Below are 13,182 nucleotides of genomic sequence, written 5' to 3'. Positions count from 1 at the left end.
CAGTCATCCTGTATGTATAGGGCTCAAGCCCGTATGTAGGAGAAAAAAGGAAGGGATTGCATTGTATATTCATTATTATTGGGGGGGATTTTTTTTTGTAAAGTAAAATAATAAAATAATAGAAAAATAACAGAAATAATTCACTTCGTTCAAATTTTTTCACCGAAGACAATGCAAGATATATTCATCTTCGCATACAAATTTTTCTAAAATTTTATTGCTAAATGTGTTATGTAATAAGTCACACTTTTTCCAGAGGCGCTTTCTCTTGGAAACCATTTTAAAAAAATCTGAAAGTTCAACTTCAAGTGCTGCCCTCTGATGAAAGCCAACAAGTTCATATTCACCATACTTCCAACTCAAAACTTGCATAATCCTTTAGGCCAGAGCTTAACTCCATGAGGTCGAAAGAAAAAATTCTAGTGAGAAATAGCGGCCCACACATTTTTGGCACCAGAGTCTTGAAGGGACGTATTAAAAATGCGGAACCTTATTAGAAAAATTTTGAATACGGAATATTTGAACTTGCAAAAACTGAATGTCCAGTTCGTCTTGTTGATTGTGTAACTCAAAGTTTGAACAGACGTTAACAGGACATTCACAGACGTTCACATGCGCTACTTGAATTGGAATGCTATCCTTGTTACGCTCATAGGATTGCCTAGAGGTCTCTTTTCCTATTCAGGTGCGTTAGTCGTTCGTTCCAGTGAGGAGAGATGAGCGCAAGTGCTCAGTGTATTTTTGAACAAGCTTTTTATATTGGATAGTACGGGCAGAGAAGGAAAAAGCTGATATTAAATTTTGTTTGGAAGCGGGAGATTTCTGATTGATAATTTGTACACATGAGTATAACATAGCCATGGCGCCTTATTAAATACGTTAGTTCATCAACTCGTTAGTTTTCGATCTAGAATTTGTCGTTCTATAACAAAACGCGATGGCAGCTTCATTTTATGTGTTTTTCATATCAGCAAAATAACTAGACAAAAAAAAAATCCCAAAAGGAATAATCGGCAATTATTGTTTTCGTGGAATGAAAACAAGACGATGCCAATATTCGGGGAGCTTAAAGGACATTTCATAGCCCATCTATGAGCACACAAACACCAAACATGGCCCCCGCTTTGTCCCTTGTGGGATATAAGCAGGTCACCTTACGGCTGGGCCATGTTGGAAAACTATCTATGAGCAGAAGTGCAAGGGGTATTGCACGTCTTACTACACTTATTAACTTCAGTGTTTAATAGACTGTGCAACAATAAATAACAAGACCCCCCCCCCCCCCAAACAAGACCATTTTAAAAAATGAAACCGTGAACTTTATATTCTGTACGTGAACTGTGGAAAAAACTTATTACCAAGAAAAACTTTTCGTACCGTAAAGCTGGGGTGGCTTGGATGCATACTCTAATTTCTTATTTTAGACTAACTGTTACCCTAGGCTTCGCTCGCATGGATTTGGTAATCTGAAAATTTTTTGGCGATGATTCCTTCCAATCAGTGCCGTCTTAACGCATGGGCCCGGGGTCTCCAGAGAAGAGGGCCTCAGAAAAACTAGAAGTGGTTGAATTTTTCGGGAATTTGTCAGGTAGGTCTTCGGAAAAATCACTTGGCCCGGAGGCTCATGATGCTCTCAAGACGGCCCTGCTTCTAATAATATTTGAATCCCCTCATAACCCTCTTGGGTGTTGCATTTCCTTAAATCCCGTCTTAGTGAAGTCTATATAAAATATATTACTGACATTACTAACCGAATTTTATATTTATAGCCTCCAGTGGTTTGTGCTCAGCGATGATTGCCCCACATAACTTTTGAAACCCCGTCTCCCTTACTGTATGAATTTTTAAAAATTCATCGTTTGTGAGTATTTTCATTACAAAATAAAACTGACCAAATTTCATATTTATAGCTTCGGCGATTTCGGCTCAGTGATGATTGTCCCATATAACATTCGAGCCCTCTCATTACCACTTTAGGGGCCAAATTATAAAAAAAGAACTACTCTTGGTGAATTCTTACGCCATGAAATAAAACTGACCAAATTTCATAAATATATAGATAGCTCCAGCGGTTTTTGGCTCGGCATGGTTTCTCTGTATAACCTTTGAACCCTCTTATGACCCCCCCCCCCCGGGGGTCGAATTTTGGAAAACCCCTTCGTAGTCGGTCATGAAATGAAGTTACTAACCAAATTTCGTATTCATAACTTCAGTGGTTTTGGTTTGGCGATGATGAATCAGTGAATCGGTCAGTCAGGACATGTCATTATATAGATGACACCATAGCCCTATAAATGAAATATAAAGGTGATTTCAAGTCCTTCCGCCAGATTGAGTCTCCATAATTAAAAATGAAAATCAGTTTGTTAAATACTGGTGGTTTTATTATTAAAATAAAATTTTATTAGTAAAATTTGCTGGGTGACTTGAAGACTATTTTATATCCGTTACAGAGGCGCAACACAGTTATACAGATGACAGCAACATGTGAGAAAATCAAGGAAACAGAAATTTTCTGGATATTATGCTGAGGTGAACTCCGAAAGAAAAGTCATCTTGTCTCCGCCGGGACTCGAGCCCAGGCCCTCTTGCATACCGGGAAAGCATGCTACCATCTACACCACTGGAGACACGACCCTGCCTTCCTTATTTCACGCATTCTGGTGTCAGGCGCTGAAGTAGAGACATTACTATAAGAAAATGTTCGGCTCCTGGCCCTAATAGAAATTGCATGGGAGATCAGATTAACTTTTTAATTAATTTAAGAGATTAACTCAAAAACACAGGCATCTTTGATTAGGCAGATTTGAATTGTAGACATAAAAGAATAATTCCCTGTATTTATAATAAAAAAATTTATGTATTTATACTTTTTTTTCATTTGTTCCTAATTATTTCTATTTGGGTGAGATGGAAACATACTTGATACTTCGCTCCGAAAAGCGAAGTATCAAGGCTCTCCAGTATAGACAAATTAGAACCCGCCCGCTTCATCCCCATTCTTCACTGTTGGTCATCCTCTGCCTCCGTCACTGAACTCAAGCGCCAACTCAATATACAACCGCTTTTTACCCGTAGATATATCTCTCGATTATTTTTCATTTTCAAAATCCTTTACGGCCATTTTCATATCGACACTTGGAATTTTCAAACTCCAGCTTCATACTTTCCAGAATTAACCATTCACAAAAATTGAAACCCATCTTTGCATCCGCAGATTATTTCAAATTTAGTTTCCTTCATCGAACTATAACCGATTGGAACAACCTCCCGTCAAACATTATTGTTTGTACAACAGTTTCTGATTTCCTTTCTAACATCAATCGTCTCTGTCAAACTTCACCGCATTGCCTTGTACCTTGTACAGGCCAAGGACGTAGGGGGGGGGGCGACGACTTGTGGGTCTGGTCCACCCCCTCCCCCCGAAATGTGAGAAAATGACCGAAAAAAGGGAAAAAGATGGCCAAATCTATTGTTCTATCACTTTGGTCCCCCCCCCCCCGAACGAAATTTCTTGCTAAGCCCCTGGCCTCGGCCAAGCAATATTAAATAAATAAATAGTGCAACTTTTTTAGTAAAAAATTTTAATTCATAAGAGTTAATTCATTCAGTACAAAAAATCTATACCCTGAATAGTTCAGGGTATAGATTTCTCATCGTTTCAGATCGATAGATCGGTTCAGTTTATGGTACGAAAAATAATTTAATATATTTTTTAATATACAAGTAAAAAAAGAAGCTGTACTTGTTTACCCCCCCCCCCCCCCGTTCTTTCCATTTGCATCGTTGACCGACACGTAAATGAGTAATTTATAGCATCAGAGACTTTTTTTTTTGGGTAATAAACATTGAAAAAACAACTCCACATCAATATACTATTACTGATTTAATTCGATACTCTGTGTCTTACATTTATTCATTCATGAATAACCACCTATCATGATACAGGGTTGGTTAGTTAATGGCGTGAATCTATCAGTCGATTCAAGAGAGAAATTCTATGCATAAGGGAACAGATAATATCCGGCAGAGAGTGGATGAGTTACGGATTCAATTAGAGAGCCAATCTAAAACATTGATGATACCGAGAACACCGTGATGAATACGGGCAGAGAAAAAGAAGTTAATTTCACGGATCCGTAAACTCTTTTCAATATGAAGTAAAATATACGGTATAAATTTTTAATTGAGAAAATTAATGTTGCGGCATTTGTTGTCTTACCTAGAAGCTAGCTATGATGTCCTTGACACATCATTCTCTAGCTGCTGACACTTCCTGGAAAGAGGCAAACTGAACTTTTCGCATGAAAAGTTTTCTTTTTTTTCAAACGAAATTACCGAAGTAAATCTTCTGAGAGAAGAATCGGTAGATTTTACAGGGAAATGATGGTCAATCGGGGTTCAATATTTTCCTTACACTTGTTCTAATCAGGGCCGTCAACCTACCTATTTGCATTTTTGAAATCATAGTGCCAGATTTATATTATCATGGAGTCCCCACTATGCACCCGAGGCTCCCGGGCGGTCTACGAGTTAAGATGGCCTAGGGGCTGTCTGTTCCTTCTTCAATTCAGAAATAAACAAAATGGGTAAAACAGCATTCAGTGCCTCAACTTAAAAACTGAATTGTTAAAAAAAAGTGCCCCCCCCCCACTCCCTAAAAAAAACACGTCCCGCTTTGCTTGGAAACAATTGTTGTTTTTTGTTATGTAGAGGTGCCATCTACAGTAAACATATTTAAGTGACGTAGCCATGAGTGAGCGTGCACGCGTCCTCAATTCTAACTTTCGGAATCCAATAAGCCTGATTTCAACGCAGTCTCTCATATATATGAGTAAATAATAAAATGATAGCGTCACGAGAACCCTACTGCCATTTATCAAACAGAAAACACAGCTGCCATATTTCTGATTTTTACCATTTACCGATTGCGTGAAACATTATCTTGAGCAACTAATCCTCGAAAACTGGTCAGCAATTTTCTTTGGAGAATTACATTAGTTGCGTTTTTTATTCGATAGATGGCAGCAAGAATTCCCCAGTTTCGAAGCTGATTTTTTAGATTTAATATAGTATACTGTACTGTTCACTGGATAGTTCATATTTTCTTAAAGTTATTATATTGTACCTTGCACTTCGAGACGGGGGGCCCGGAATTTCTCTGAGAGACTATGATGTTGTAGCGATGGACCAGGGTTAACCTTCTCCCATTGTACGGCATTATTTGTTGCTAATGATGATTGGTCAAAGCGGGTAAATATTTAAAGGGGGAGTCAAAATAAACATACATTACTGAATAGATTATTGTTTCACTATGCAATTGTTCCCCCCAGGAAGAAGAAAAAAAGTAAAACAATGCCGGAACCCTGCAAATGTGGACGAAAGCCAGAAATTGCAAAAACTTTTAAAAAAATAAGAAAGAACGCCTAAAACGCATCAAAATGTCATCATCAACAAGGACGTCTAGTAACCCTCCTTAAAGTCATACTTTTGCTTATAAAATATTCTTTCACTCGTTTATAGGGCTTAAGTGAGTGAACTTTTTCATGGTGAAAAAGTTCTCATAGTTTGGACTTGTAGGAAACAAAATGATTCCACTCGTCTTAAAACATAGGCTACGCCACCGGGACAGGGTCCGGCATGGACAGAGGTACGATGGATTACGCAGGACAGCAACTAGATTGGAGCAGGCAGGACATTTTTTTGGGAATTGTCAAGGAATTTCTTGAGAAACGGAATCAAAGAGACGAGAAATGTGTCGTTTTTTCAGAGGTCGTTCCTTTTCGTCGACGTTAACATTATTCTCCAAAGGATTCAGCCAGGACCGCCGAATCTTGGACAGCCGAGGTGTCGTTATAACTGAGTTTGACTGAAAATGTGTAGGCCTATGTATTTACGCATTGACATCTTCATCATGCTCCCCTACCCAGACCTTCAACTCTTTCTCCGCTTATATCCTAGGCCAGGGTAGCCGACAGCTGACCCGCGGGTCGTATCACTATCTCCTATATACATATAGTACATACACGTATATGTATATAGGAGGTAGTGGTCGTATCACTGAAGAAGGTCATTTCACCTATTGCCATTGGATATAGCAGGTCAACGCATACGATATCTTTACCTTTTTTTGCAGTATATCCAATAGAGAAATGGCCTTCTTCATTGACGTCACAAGCTTCATGCGGAGTTCTATACTAGCATTGTTCTATAGGTGGTGTTGCGCCAACTCACAACGGCACCTTGAAGCTTCAACTGATTTTGCTACGCAGTCTCTGGGAAAAATGCGCCATATTTGGTAGTGGGTTGATATCGCGTGCCGTTGACCAAGAAATTTCCACACAGGACACGATGATTTCTGAAAACAGAGAAGCATTCATCTCTCAATTTCGACATGGCAGGGTGGTGACATTCCTTGTTGCCTGACGCATCTTCAAACCGAGAAATCACCAATATTCTGTTTAAAGAAGGTAGTTCACGTACAGTGGCGTCGGAGCCGGGAGTACTGTGGGAGCTCGACATCCACGGTAATTTGTGGCACGAATTTGAGCAACCCCCCACCCCCTTCCTCCACTAATTGATTCAAAAATGAAAATTTCCAACATAAAGCCCAAGCCAAGCACCCAGGGCCGCAAGTAGATGCTTGGTCACCTGGGGCAAGCCGCATTTTTGCGCCCCCTTGTAATATCGCAGAAAAGGTTTAAGGGTGAAATTTGCGCTCGCTCTGGCAGTTTCGACCCTGCGAGCACCCACAGGTTCGAAACACTCCCGACGCCCCTGCTCACGTAGAAAAAATACATCTAGCACACACCTGGTTTTGTCTGTAAAAAATTGCTATGAATGTGTTGAATGGAATAATTTGCAGGAGAAACTGCAATTTTTATGCATGGCATTTAGTTAAGAATGTAATCAGATAAGTGCGAAATTTATGAAGAAGGGGAGGAATACAAAGCCCTAGTAAAAGTTAAACGACTGAATTGCCCGTGTTTCACCATATTACTTATGGGGGCACACATATATATGCGGGATTTCCTGGTGAATTTTGTACGTTGGAGTGGTTCCGCTGGTGCGACGCTGCAGCTGACCATTATGTTGGCCATTCAACAGAGAGAAGTTTGCCACCCCGTCCCATGGGCGTCCCATGGGGCCAGCTTTAAAGGTGGCGTCGACTGATCTAATGTATGTGTGTATATATATGACTTGACATCATCATCATCGTGCCTCCCCTGCAATAATGACCTTGCCCCCCCCCCAGACTTTCAAGTCTATCTTCGCCTATGCCCTATCTTAGGCTATAGCCCTTTCTGTCTCAAACTAATAGGGGAGGGGGGCATCTTTATTTTAGAGAGAAAAAAAAGAAGTTAATTATATATAAAAGTACATACATGAATGAATGAACGCCAGGGTCTCTGCCACCGGACTTATCCCGTTGCCGAGATCTCCTCCAGCCCAGCTTCGTGGTAGAGTCTGGAAGAAAGTGAGTGCACCTAACAGTCTGAGTGTATGCTAGTGTTGTGTCTAATATGTCAGTGCTGCCATGTATACTTCAAATGGTGAGTGAAGTGTAATGATTGAATATTTGTAACGTTGTAGGCCTGTTGATTTCTGTGGCGAGACTTTTTAACGGGGAGATCGGCCCGCATTCGCGCCCTGAAGTTGGAAACCACAGAAAACCAACTTCAGCCGACCACCACTGTGGTGCCGGTGGGGTTTGAACTCGGATCCTCGCGATGCGAGTCCGTCACTATGACCACTCGACCACCACAGCGGCAAAAGTACATACAGAGGCGGATTTAACGGCGGGCGGGCGCGCGCCCGGGCCCCGACTTCTAAAAGGCCCAAAAAACCCAAATTTCACACTTTTTTCTAATTTAAGGGGCCCAATATTTCCTTTTGCGTCCGGGGCCTCGACCGACTTTAATCCGCCACTGAGTACATAGCATAAAGATTTTGAATAAAAGTAAAATCTGATTTCCGAAAAATGTCTCAATTAGATGCAGAAAAACTGCAAAGTCTACATTAAACTTTCCGCAAATTTTTGAATCGTCTATCGGAGTCCTTAAACTCTCTCCAAAGGTGAGATAAAACTAGAATTTCAGTGAAAAATTAATTCAATAGGAATCAAGAATGGTGAAATAATAATTTCGAATGTTGATGGCATGCAAAACATGACTTTTGTTTTCGAACGCTTGCAAAATAGTCAGACTTTCATATGACGCCCATGACCAATTTCATTCGAACAAAACAAAATATTATACGGCAACATTTTTTAAATGCAATTTTAAGAAAATATGTATAAGGGTGCATAGGTAACAGGGCGTATGGCATTTGACTGGCGATCTGTTGATCCTAGAGGCATACTTCGAATTCGAAAATTATCCAAATAACGTGTAGTTCTCATATGTCATTCATGTTCGAAAGGGTTGTATAGTCATTGAAATGAAAAAAAAACCCCTTTTTATATCGCCCCCGTGTATCCAAAAACCTAATAAGAAAGTTGTTTCCCTACCTCTCCTGATACCAACAAGAAAAAAAACATCCGATTCTAAGTGCAATATTTGCAAAGCTATTTGAATTCGAAAAACGAAGGAAAGTTAGTAAAAAACAGCATTTACACAGTATATAAATGCTGGTAAATGGTTTTTTTACCAGCATTTTATGTATATAATGCTGTTTTTCTCCAACTATCCTTCGTTTTCGAATTCGAATAGAATATTTCAGGGAATATTGCACTTGGAAACGTGGAATCTTTTTTTTGCATCAGATAAGACAGGACAACAACTTTGTAATTGGGTCCTTGAGCACACGGGGAAGATAAATATGTTTTGTTTCTTCATTTTAATAACTATACAACCCCTTCGAACATGAAGGACATATCTGAGTACTACACGTGATTTGGATACTTTTTCTAACTACTACTACTAAACCAGACATGCACCTCGTCCATATGCCTCTGCGGAACTTCTAACGAATTGGTACATGTTGGAATATGTGTGTATGTAATGTGGAATTCTTATCAGCAAAATTAGTAAAATCGGTTTTAACTCTGGCTTAGTGAATTGGTTCATTTCCTACTTATCCAACAGAATGTTGTATGTTTCCTATAAATCCAATTTAAGCCAAGGTTTTGTTGCTAGTTCTGGTGTCCCTCAGGGATCTGTGCTAGGCCCGTTGTTATTTATCATTTTTATCAATGATCTATCCGCACTTTTCAAAAATTGTCTACTCTTTGCTGATGATTTGAAGATTTTTAAAAGTATTGATTGTATTGATGTATGTTATAGCCTTCAAAATGAGCTGTCTTTACTTCACGAATGGTGTTTACTTGATAGACTTAATCTCAATATTGATAAATGTTTTGTTCTTTCATTCACTCACAAAAAGAATCCAATCTTTTTTACGTATAACATTAATAATAGCCAATTGCTTAGAAGAACCTCTGCGACCGATTTGGGAGTTATTTATAGTACCAATTTTAACTTTGCTGATCACATTAAAAATCTTTGCTCTGTGTCATATAAAAAACTTGGTTTGCTTAAAAGAATGTCGAGAGATTTCAAGGATAGTAATACGTTAATATCCCTTTTTAATACGCTTATAAGATCTAAACTTGAATATGCTTCAATTATCTGGAACCCATTTCACGCTTGCCATATTATGAGTCTTGAAATTATTCAAAACAATTTTCTAAGGTATTTATATTTCAAAAAATATGGTCCTTATAACAATATTCTATCTGCCACTCATCTACGAAACAGTTTCAATGTCAATAGCTTACAAAAACGCAGAGAGTACTTGCTCGTTATTTTTTTCAAGAAACTGTTGACTAACCAAATTGATTGTATACCAATTCTTAATGAAATCTGTTTCAATATTAAGCGTCACAATACAAGATCTAATTGTTTATTTGCCATCAAATCATATAATACTAATATTGGTAATTTCTGTGCTATAAACAGATTTTCCGAATTTTATAATGCGCTTCCTCAACATCTGGATATTTTTCATTCGTCTGTTACCGACTTTAGAAGATTTTTGCTGTGATTGCGTTGTATATATCTTTGTATAGAATTTTTGTATTTTGCGTAATTCTTTGTTACTTTTTATTTGTCTTTTGTGTACTTTATCATATCGCTTTTTCTATTCTGTGCAAATTTTTATTTTTACTGCAAGCTGTAATTGGGTTTAAACCTGTAGCTTTGTTTTATAAATAAAATAAAAAAAATAAATAAAATAATGAGAACATTCCGTGAAGTTTATTTGTGTGCAATGCTTGTTATGTGTAGTGCTGCCATCAGCAATAAATTTTTTAAACTATGAGTTTTTTCTCACCTCACAGTGAGTGAAGTGTAATGAATGAATAATTGTGACGTTTTAGGCCTATTGCTCTCTGCGGCGAGACATTTTAACGGGGAGATCGGCTCGCATTTGCGTCTCGAAGTTGGGAACTACAGAAAACCAACTTCAGCCGACCACCACTACGGCGACACGGTGGGGTTCGAAACTTTTTCTAACTGACAGTATGTCTCCAGTAAATATATGCCCTTTCACCTATGCACCCTGTATATTCACCCGAATTCTAAAGAAAAATTCCAAGCTATTGGGCAAATACATATATTAATGTAAGGTTATTTTCAAGTAACCGCGTACTATATATTGGCCGCATTCAAATCACACATTCGTGTCCGTTGTCACTTTACGTGCTATACTTTGATTTTGCCCGAAGCCGACTCTACATGTGCCGATGTGTTTGAAAATAATATAATCAGCAGCTTCGAATTTGTACCTCGATATAACTCTTTCAGACCCGAGCATTAATTTTTGGAATTTTCAAAATGTTTTTGCATCTATGATACTTAAAAAATGCATTGAAAACATAAATATATCAGCAAATATTTTTTCTAAATTTTCAATTTTTTTAAAATATTTGTGAGGAAATAATTCACTTGTTAAATTCTTTCAGTCAAAATGTGATGCAGGTTGTATTCATCTTTGCGAAGATTTTTAACAGCTGGCTGATGCGAAGATATATTTAGGAAAAAGAGAAAATTCAATTGCCAATGCGGGGAATCGAACCCCCGTCCCTTTCAATTTCCGAGCGAATGCCCTAGGAAAGTGAAAGTGTGGGCAGTCGAATTTTTTCTCTTTCCTAAATATATCTTCGCATCAGGCAGATGTTAAAAACCTTCGTATGGATAGCGGGGAGTGACATCATCCTCGGATATATATTCATTTCACATGCAATTTTTTCCAGAATTTTACTGCTAAATTTTATATAGTAAATCACACTTTCCTCGGAAGCACTTTTTCTGGAAGCCATCTTAACCACCCTCCTCCCCCCCGAAAGTTCAACTTTAAGTGTTGCCCTCTGAAGAAAGCTCTGAAAGTTCATATTCACCATATTTCCAACTCAAAACTCGCACAATCCTTTAAAAGTCAGAGCTTAACTCCCTGAGGTCAAAAGAAAAAATTCTACAGGGAGAAAAAGCAGCGGACACATTTGTGGCATCAAGCTCTGAAAGGGATAAACGGGTACAAAAAAGCGACGTCTTTCCAGCAGAATCGATCGTCTTGGAATTCGGTAGTTTCGGTTTTTCCAAGCCGAAAGGCCCAGCAGTTCAGAAATCTCGATTACAAAAACAGAAAAAACTACTTTGCTCAAAGCAGAGGTCTTCAATGAATGTCCCGTAGGCCACATATGATCCTCGAAGCTTTTTGCGGTGGCCCGCTGACGAAGAATCTTCCATCGTTATAGAATTTATAAAAATGCTGTTAAAATCCTCAATGAAAAATTAAGTATTGAATTGGTGAAAGAAGTAATTTTTTCCCCTAATTTGCTTTCAGGAAAAATTCAGAAGAAATGAGAGAAATAATTTCAGAATTAATGAGGAATAGTTTCATGATTCAATTAAACAGATATTTTCTGGATATTACGCTGAGGTGAACTCGGAAAGAAAAGTCTTCTGGTCTCCGCCGGAACTCGAACCTGAAGTTGAGAGGCTGCCCTACTTCAGCACCTCACGCCACAGTGCGTGAAATAAAGAAGGTCGCATCGTGTCTCCAGTGGTGTAATATGGTAGCATGCTTGTGCCCGGTTAGCAAGAGGGCCTGGGTTTGAGCACGACCACCTAGATAACCAGGTTATAACTAGGTTATATAGGAGGTCGTGGTTTGAGTCCCGTCGGATTCAAAGGAAAAAAGCAACTTTTTTCCGAGTTCACAGCAGCAGATTATCCAGAAAATATCAGTTTCCTTGATATATTGGGCTGAGAAAAAAACTGTCCAATTTCATGATCATACTGACAGAAGTAGTTTTTTAGAATTTAACGAGAGTCGTATTTTTTTCATAATTATTGAAAGAATGGGTGGAAAAAAGTATTTCACAGTTCATGAAAATTCATAATTAACGAAAAATATTTTAGAATCATTGCAAAAGAAATATTTCTGGAATTAATAAAGATTCATATTTAATGAAAAAAATATTAAGATATTAGGTATTGTGTGTGTTTTTTTCTGTGCCGTATGGTGTGTAATAAAATAGGAAAAATGTTGATGAATGTAAATGCTGCAAATATTGTGAGAATGTGATAAACTGGATCGATAAGAAACTTGAAACCCTTGACTCGCCATTGAAAGTGTTTCAACATGAAACAACAGATTCTGTAACATCTGGACTGGTAAGTAAAAAATTATTAAATTTCTTAATTTAAATAATTAAAGTTTAATGACACATGAACGGTTTATTATAATTCCCCGATTTGTTTTAGTTGGTTTATTTTTTATTCGTTTTAAGTTCTTTTGAAAATAACTTCATCGTTTACATTCACAATCATCAAGTGTGAAAAAAAAAATTCAATTATTATAGCTGTGATAATTACAGACATCGATATTTCTTTTGTAATTAAAAGTTATCCATCCCATCGACCTGGTCTTTATGTTTCCCTCTTTTCCGATTGAAAAATTTTTACTTTCGTAGCAATTTATCTATTTGTTTTCGATGCGACGAATTTTACGAAACACGAAACAAATAAAAAAAGTTTTGAAATAGGTGTCAAAAGTTTGTCACAAAGTTCACATTGCAGTTCGAATTCCCCTCGCCAGGTGGCGCTAAAACCGTCAGGGACGCATGCGCTTGGCTTTGTTGTAAAACTTGCCCCTCTCCAGTCGTCAGTTTGTAAAAAG

Source organism: Pholcus phalangioides, unplaced genomic scaffold, assembly GCF_987345545.1.
Source record: "Pholcus phalangioides strain wild (caught in Gottingen) unplaced genomic scaffold, Ppha-v1.0 ptg000009l_1, whole genome shotgun sequence".
Lineage (NCBI taxonomy): Eukaryota > Metazoa > Arthropoda > Arachnida > Araneae > Pholcidae > Pholcus > Pholcus phalangioides.
The sequence above is the reverse complement of the archived record's forward strand: the minus strand, read 5'-3'. Positions refer to the sequence as shown.